The sequence below is a fragment of the Chrysemys picta genome, chromosome 3 (assembly GCF_011386835.1).
Source record: "Chrysemys picta bellii isolate R12L10 chromosome 3, ASM1138683v2, whole genome shotgun sequence".
Lineage (NCBI taxonomy): Eukaryota > Metazoa > Chordata > Testudines > Emydidae > Chrysemys > Chrysemys picta.
Genome location: NC_088793.1, coordinates 32833135 through 32841412, shown reverse-complemented (window position 1 = coordinate 32841412; position 8278 = coordinate 32833135). Strand labels below are relative to the sequence as shown.

At 42.6% G+C, this 8278-nt stretch overlaps 1 protein-coding gene across 3 annotated transcripts in view; it reads left to right on the top strand.

The window, feature by feature from the left end:
- Window positions 1–197: 197 nt before the first annotated feature.
- HPCAL1 (hippocalcin like 1) overlaps window positions 198–8278 on the top strand; it is a 119255-nt gene continuing 111174 nt past the window's right edge. The window contains exon 1 of one of the 3 annotated variants that reach the window (XM_065587713.1): window positions 198–338. The gene's annotated coding sequence lies outside the window, so the exon portion shown is untranslated. Of the gene's footprint in view, window positions 339–543; window positions 684–8278 lie in introns of those variants that run through there. The other 2 variants (XM_065587710.1, XM_065587711.1) reach the window with 2 other exon arrangements.

Below are 8278 nucleotides of genomic sequence, written 5' to 3'. Positions count from 1 at the left end.
CAGCATGGGGCAGTGTCAGTGACCGCGCGGAGAGCGCCGCTCTGGCCAACCCGCCTCCGCCAGGCCAGCGTCCCTCCTCCCGCGGCTGCAAAGTTCAGTCTCCCCGCGGGTCCCAGGGCGGCTGCCGCTCCCTCCCCCTGCCAGGAGCCGGCGGCTCGTTTCCTCTTTCGCTCCTCGCCGCCTTTCTCTGTTCGCAGCCCGAAGCGGAGCCGCGGCTCTGGGGACCGCGGCCGCCGCCGAGCAGCAGCAGCGAGCGCTTCACTTCGGGCGGGTCAGGCGAGGGAGCGTCCCACCCCGGCAGCCGGAGCGCGGCGAGACCAGCCCAGCCCCAGGACCTGGTAAGGGCGGTGAGCGGTGGCTGTGCCCCCTTGGCGTGCTGCTGGGGGGGACCCGCCTTCGGCTTGATGCTTGTTTTCTCTTCTCCCACTGTGAGCCCCCCCCATCCCCGTTACCCTTCTCGGGGGGGAGTTAATCGGCTCATCTCCTAGTCTTGGGAATAGGGGAAATGTAACCAGGCTGCAAGCAGGGTTTTGCAACAGTTGAGCTCCCCTTTCATACGGCCGGCGATTTTCCAATAAGTTTGGGTTTAAAACCTCCAACTCGATGCAGTCGGTGCCAGCTGTCAGTGGGGTGCGTGCGTGCATCTTTTGGCCGTGTTCTCCCACCGGGGAAGCCGCTACAAGGTGGGGTCCTTTCTCCTTTCCCCTTTCCTCCAGGGTTCCAGGCAGCAGAGTTAGTGTCCCCATCTCCTTTGGTCTGTGTCCTTAGCAGTTCTGGGGACCCGTCTTTCCAGTCGCTTCCTAACAATGTTGTGGTGTTTTGTTAAGTCTAGTAGATCATGATTCATTTTGTTGAACTCACCATGAATCATTCTTTCTCGCCAAAACCCTTCCTTATGATCTACGAAAGTCGTCTTCTCTCCAGCGCGTTTGTACAGTGCAGATTTACTATTTAATTCCTTCTCCAGGCCCTTTGGATTTCAGAGTTAAACCACTACTCTGACTGTGGGTATGTGAAATGAGAAGGGCTGCTTTTTTCTCTGCCTGACTACAGGTACGCACCTAGGTGTGTGTATATATATTTGTGTGTATGTGTTTGGGTATGTGGGTGTGCATGTGAATTGTCTAATTTAGCAGAAAAATATGATGATTAAAGTTATGCAGAAACCCCAGGGCTCACGTTAATGATGGTTAATCTTTTACCAGTCAGGCTTACAAATGCATAAACATTACACTGTGTTTAAACAAACTATTTTAAAACGGAACTTCCTACTTGCCATACTCTAGAGAATGTCCTTCCAGAAAGTCTTTATGATCCTTTACTGGCCTCTTCAAGAGGCGGCTCAGAAAAACAAAAGCCAGGCTGGCTGGTGAGAGAGACCCTAGATCTGAACAGTTACCTTTTTACACTTTAGTGGGTTCTTTGCTGATCTTTGTTGATTTACATTTGCATTAGAGTTGTCATTTGCTTAGTGATCTGTAGAAAAAGAGAGTGAGTATTTGAGGTTATTATGAAATCTTGAAATTTACAAGAAATTATATATAAAATGGCACACTTATGTTTTTACCAATGGATTTCCATACAGATAACCCTTTCCTGAGTGAAAGTAATGCAGTGTCTGAAATGGAACCTTTTTGTCTTCAAATACTGTATATGCTCAGTGTGGTGTTTAGTCACCACTAGATGTTTGTTTTGTTTTTGTTTTTTTTTAAATTGGGACTTTGTCACATCCAGGAATGTTTACAGATAAACTTTGACATGAGATCATAGTATAATATACCTAGCTGCAAACAAAAACCTGTGACTGTAATTCTTGTAATAGGGAGAGAGGGGGATGGAGACCGAGAATGCACTCTCTCTCCTCTTTCTCCTCTCAATATTTAGGGTATTTTCCAGTGGCTCTGAGCCATTCATTGTAATTCTGCCTCAAAACCTCCTATCGCCTAAAATGCAGCTCTAGCAAGACCATGGAGAGTTTCAGTAAACCGTTATCATGATAAAGCTGTCTTGCATACTCATGCCAACACTGCTTCAGTGCTTCCTGCTGTCATTGGCAAGTAAAGCCATGGGAACAATTAATCTGCTATGACTTTGAAGTGCCCTGCCTACTCTCCTTTGGGAACAGCTTTGACCATCTGAAGCTGAGTAGAACCACAAGCATATTGCTGTGACTTCTGAATGTTCTTTTTCTTACAGTTGGCTCCTTGGTGCATGCGAACAACTGAATGTTAGATATCTTCTAATCCAGGGGTTTTCAAACTTTGGGTCGGGATCCCAAAGTGGGTTGCAAGCCCTTTTTAATGGGGTTGCTAGAGCTGGTATTAGACTTGCTGTGGCCCGGGGCTGAAGGCAAAGCCCAAACCCCACCACCTGGGGCCAAAGCCTGAGCCCCACTCCTGAGGCTGAAGTCAAAGCTAGAGGGCTTCAGCCCTGAGTGGCAGGGCTCAGGTTATAGCGCCGCCCCCCCCCCCCCCCCCACCTGGGTCTGAAGCCCTTGGACTTTGGCTCCCACACCCTGGGGCTTGGGTCCCGCCCCCTCACCCTGAGCTGGTGGGGCTTGGGTGGCCTCAAACTTTGGTCCCCGCCCCTCCTCAGGTCATGTAGTAACTTTTTTTTTGTCAGAAAGGGGTCGTAGTGCAATGAAGTTTGAGAACTGCTCTAATCTACAAAAAGAACAGGAGTACTTGTGGCACCTTAGAGACTAACAAATTTAAATGGATTTCCACTCCATACGGCTGAATGCAGTGCCTTGCATAATGACAGGTTTCAGAGTAGCAGCCGTGTTAGTCTGTATCCGCAAAAAGAACAGGTCTCTAAGGTGCCACAAGTACTCCTGTTCTTTTTGCGGATACAGACTAACACGGCTGCTACTCTGAAACCTGCTCCAATCTAGTGAGACATGAGGAAACCTCTGATCATCCTAACAGCTCTTTCCTTGTGGTAGACTGCAGGGTACTATTGTTCTGAATTAATAATACAGATTACTTTGTGGTCCAAATGATATTAAAGTTGGGGTCTGACTGTTTTTTTTGTTTTGTTTTTTTTCCCCCAGGGGGGCCACATGAGCCACTGGCTAGAAATGGTAACATTCCAAAAAAACGATAATGTATCCGTTGTTTGGACTTGAGTGGGGCAGAAGTGCTAGTAATTCAAGCTTAACTTTCTGGGTTGTAGATTTTTCTTAATGTTATGGTGATGAGTGATGCGTTGGATATACAGCCTATGTACATCTGTGCGAGTGTAGAATGTGCTGATGTTGGGGATGTTGCTTTTCTGAGTATGTTGATCGGTTCTTAAAACCTGACTTTAGGTCAGTTCAACAACTAAAAGTCTGTCTTCCCTTGACTGCAAGAGAAATCAATTTTTAAAACTGTATTCAACCCTCAGTTTCTAGTATTAAACAAAATGTTTTGATCTAGGATCAGTTCCTCTTGGACGTAGTCTACATCAGAAAATGTATACTGAAGTTGGGCTGCACGGAGAAGAAACAGAGCTTAACTCATGTTAAGTAAATTACCTCTTGCCCACAGAAATTAATCTCCAGATCATGTTGACTGTGTTAATGAAGTAACATGCTGCATCAGGTGTCTGTGCAATAGGTTGTCTGTGACTGTAGGATTTCAGTTTGCAGAGCTGTTAGTTTTAACCTTAATGAGCGTAAAATGTTCTTTAAATGTCTGAAATTCCAAATGCTACAATAGAATGGCAGCATGTTGAAGTTGAACAAATCTATAAGCTTATTTTATCTTCACTTTGCCAGTCTATTGCTGAACAAAAGCTTTCACAAGCTTGTTGGTGGTATGATAATCCTCTAAACCAACACATTGAGTCTCCCAGCCAATAGGTCTTCTGCCTGTTGTCATGTTCTGCTTCAAAGTATAATAGCAAAGTATCTAAGTACTCTTAAACAAAATATTGAAGTCAAATATCTGTCTGCCTCCCGAATTTACAGCTGAAAGAATAAATGCTGAAATGATTCTTCTGGAAATCTTGTGGATCTCTGGAAGTTCAGCATTCTGTTGTTTTTTAACCAGGAGATCTGTTGGTTCAAATATACAATAAAAAGTGCATTCCTTTGTACTTGAGTACTTCAGTGGTGCTATAAGGTACGAGTTTGAGGCTGAATAGATTTAACAATCTGAGATGTGCTGTAATTCCTCTGGAGTGCACTGGCTGAGAGATGTAATTGCTATTAAAAAGTATTATTTATAACTCATAAGGTGACTAGTAAGACCTATGTGTTTTTTAGGCATCTGAATTACCAACTTGGAAGAAAGCACAAATGCTACTCTGTGACTCCCTCTCTTCCTAATATACGCAGCTCTTCCTTGTCCTTTTTGTGTCTGATCCTTTCATGATTAAGCAGGAACGAAGTAGTTCAGTGAATTCTTATTACTAGTTCACATTAGCCAAAGTATGTTTTGCTCTGAATCAGACATTTCCTGCAGGAAGCATTCCAGTTGAAAACTGAGACTCCCACCCACCCCGGTATTTTTTGGATCAAACTACCTGAGAGAGAGTCTACTTGAAAACTAGTCAACTCAAAAGCATGAAGTAAATGTAGCCTCAGCTACTACACTTGCCTTTGAGGCCCTCTGCAGGTTTTACAATAGCATTTTTAAAAAGGGTTTTCTTGCCCCTGTTGTAGGATACTTGTACAGACAGCCAAGCAGATTGACTGCCCTGGTGTAGTCACGTAACTGAATGGGCATGCAGTAAACAAACCAGGAAAAATAATTGTCTCTATGTCAGATTTCAGAGTAACAGCGGTGTTAGTCTGTATCCGCAGAAAGAACAGGAGTACTTGTTTAAAATAACAAATTTATTTGAGCATAAGCTTTCGTGGGCTACAGTCCACTTCATCGGATGCATAGAATGGAACACACAGAAAGAAGATATTTATACAGAGAACATGAAAGGGTGGAAGTATAGGCCAATCAACTGAGATGAGCTATCATCAGCAGGAGGAAAAAAAACTTTTGAAGTGATAATCGAGATGACCCATAGAAGGTGTGAGGATACTTAACATGGGAAAATAGATTCAATTAGTGTAATGACCCAACCATTCCCAGTCTCTGTTTAAACCTAAGTTAATTGTATCTCATTTGCATATTAATTCAAGTTCAGCAGTCTCTCTTTGGAGTCTGTTTTTGAAGCTTTTTTGTTGCAAAATTGGCACTTTCAAGTCTATCACTGAGTGGTTAGAGAGGTTGAAGTGTTCTCCCACTGGTTTTTGAATGTTATGATTCCTGATGTCAGATTTGTGTCCATTTATTCTTTTGCATAGAGATTGTCCGGTTTGGCCAATGTATATGGCAGAGGGGCATTGCTGGCACATGATGGCATATATCATGTTGGTAGATGTGCAAGTGAATGAGCCCCTGATGGTGTGGCTGATGTGGTGATAGCTCATCTCAATTGATTGGCCTCTTACAATTGGTATGGCTACTTCCACCCTTTCATATTCTCTGTATGTATAAATATATTTTTTCTGTATGTTCCATTCTGTGCATCCGATGAAGTGGGCTGTAGCCCACGAAAGCTTATGCTCAAATAAATTTGTTAGTCTCTAAGGTGCCTCTAATATTTCCGTGATAGTAATATGAACATCTTCAGAAAGAAGACTTTTTAAAATAGATGGCGTCCCTTTTAAGTATCCAATAATGTTATTAGAAAACATTTAGATGGTGCAGTATAGACATATGGAGACTTTAATGAGGGAGGTTGAATATTAGAAGTATGAAGTGAGTTTGACAGTGTGAGATGACCTGACAAGTTTGCCATCTTTAAGGGCTAAAGGTCATGCAGCTGGTTGAGAAGTCAGATTGTGATTTTTGTTTTTTTTTTGGACACTGTTTCTATTGTAACAAATTAACTAGTGTACTGATCATCTTGTAAAGGTGTTTGTTTTTTTCTTTCCCAGACACAAGCATGTTGGTGTATGCAATCTATTACCCGAAAAGAAAGCCAGGAATACTTCATTGTGAATGTCTTGGTGTGTGTTTAGTTCTAGTGATTAAGTTGTAGGCTGTTGTAATTTATTGAAAACACAAACATTACTCTTGACAGAGATTGATGGTGTAGGTCAGGCTTCAGTTAAGGAAATGTATCTTATTGTTGGCTGAAAGTTGGCAAGTGTCTTGTGCTAAGTCATTATAGAACTGGCAGTGGCGTGGGTGGTGGGGAGGAAAAAAGAATGCCTTCTAGGGGCCCAAAGCCAAGTCTGTGTGGGTGTATTGTGAGCCTTTCTTTCCATGTTTTTAATTCGCCTCAACACTGAGCAGACAAGCACATTGGTACAGAATGGACGCCTTAGTTGCTCTGTAGTTTCAAGATTTTTTTTCGGTTCTGTAAAGTGTATTGTGAATGGAATTCCTCTATTCTTGGCTCTGTGCCCATTGGGGGGAGGAAAGCTTGTAGTTGTCCTGCCGATAGTCTGATCCTCATTTGGAGGGCGTCACTTGCTTTCTCTTACTTTGATTGGGTGTTCAGCAGTAAATAATCTTTCCCAAAACTTACTGCATTGCGTTTCTTAGAACAAAGGTCATCTGGTGGTGGCAAAATTATTTGTTTTAAAAAAAAGTAGAGCTTGAGTTATGAAACTTGAGTGTTTGGTAGGTTTTTATGTGTGGGTTTATAACCACTGGCACTTGATTTTCACACACTTAATTATTAAACTGTTGTAGAATTTAAAAAATGGTCTAATTGTGATTTATTAATATTTTAATTAAGGAAAATAGCAATATCTGTGAAGCATATTAGATTATATTGCAAGCCCTTGTTGTCTTTTCACTGAAAGAGAGGATTCCTTAGCAGCAGTGAACTTTGGTGTGAATTCTAGAAGGTGGAGAGGAAGGGGGAGGAGAAGCGAGATAAGCATGGAATTAGGTTTAATAGATAGTAGAAAGCAAGTGGTGATTAGACACCACTTGGTTGTTTTTTCCTTTTGGGTTGGGATTTATTGCACTCAGAGCTTATGTATGTTCCTTTGCTTCAGGAGGATTCTAAGGGCTTTGTTAGAAACTAATGATCTTGTGCAATAGGTGGCACAGAAAGTACTCGGACTGAACCCAGTTTTTCTCCCCTCCCACCCCACCCCCACTCCCGGGGAATACCATAACATAAAATGAGTGTTTCAAATGCAGATATTTTCTAAATTGCTGCCTTGTGATTAATCTCTGTAATACAGTCAGAACCTTTTAAGTGAACATTGTAACATGTGCCAATGCTAAGGATGCTGATGTTTCCTTCCCATCCTTGTGGGATGTTGTTTTTACTGGTGCCACTGACTAGTAAAGCACAGCAAGTATGAGTAAATGGTTCAGCTTTTCACTGATGGGACCTTAAAAATCTCTCTGCAGACACCAAAAAGTCTCGGTCCATACTGCAGGGATTATAGTGGCATAGCTATTCTTCGATTTGACCTATTTGCATCTAGACCAAGGATTAGGTCGGCATAGCTTTGGCACTTACTCCCCTGAGCAGTGAAACTATGTTGACTTAACTTTTAAGTGTAGACCAGACCTAATTCTCCTTTGACTTACATAAGTGTAAATTGCGAGTAACTTCACTGAAGTCAATTAACGGCTTGTCTGCATTACAGCTGGGATTGACACTGCAGCAATTGATCCACAGGAGGTCAATTTAGTGGGTCTCATGAAGACCCGCTAAATCGACCCCGGATCACTTGGACTTCAACTCCGGTACTCCACCAGATCGAGAAGAGGAAGGGGAGTCGACGGGAGAGCGTCTCCCGTTGACACAGAGTAGTGTGGACCCTGCGGTAAGTAGATCTAAGCTACGTCAATTTGAGTTATGCTATTCACGTAACTCAAATTGTGTAGCTTAAATTGACTTTCCCCTTTAGTGTAGACAAGGCCTAAGATACACTTGTGCAGTTGAGGAGTATTATGTGTAAGGTGTGGTTTTTTTGTTCGTTTTTTTTTTTTTTTTTTTTTTTTTTTTAATTTAAAATGTCTGGATTGCCTTTAGGAAATTGACTTCCGGTGAAGTACTTGGTAGCTGGATTTTTTGTTGTTGTTTTTGCAGGAGATTAGGGAGGTTTTTTGTTTTTTTTTTTTGGTTTTTTTTTCCCCCTAGGATGTTAAACTAAATAGACTGCAAGAGTTTCACCTCTCTTTCCCTCTTCTCCCCCCCTTCCCCCTGCCAAACACACAAGCATGAAGAATCCTATTAACCACAATGTCAAATACCTTTTAGAAGCAACAGCTATATGCATCCGAAGAAGTGGGCTGTAGTCCACGAAAGCTTATGCTCT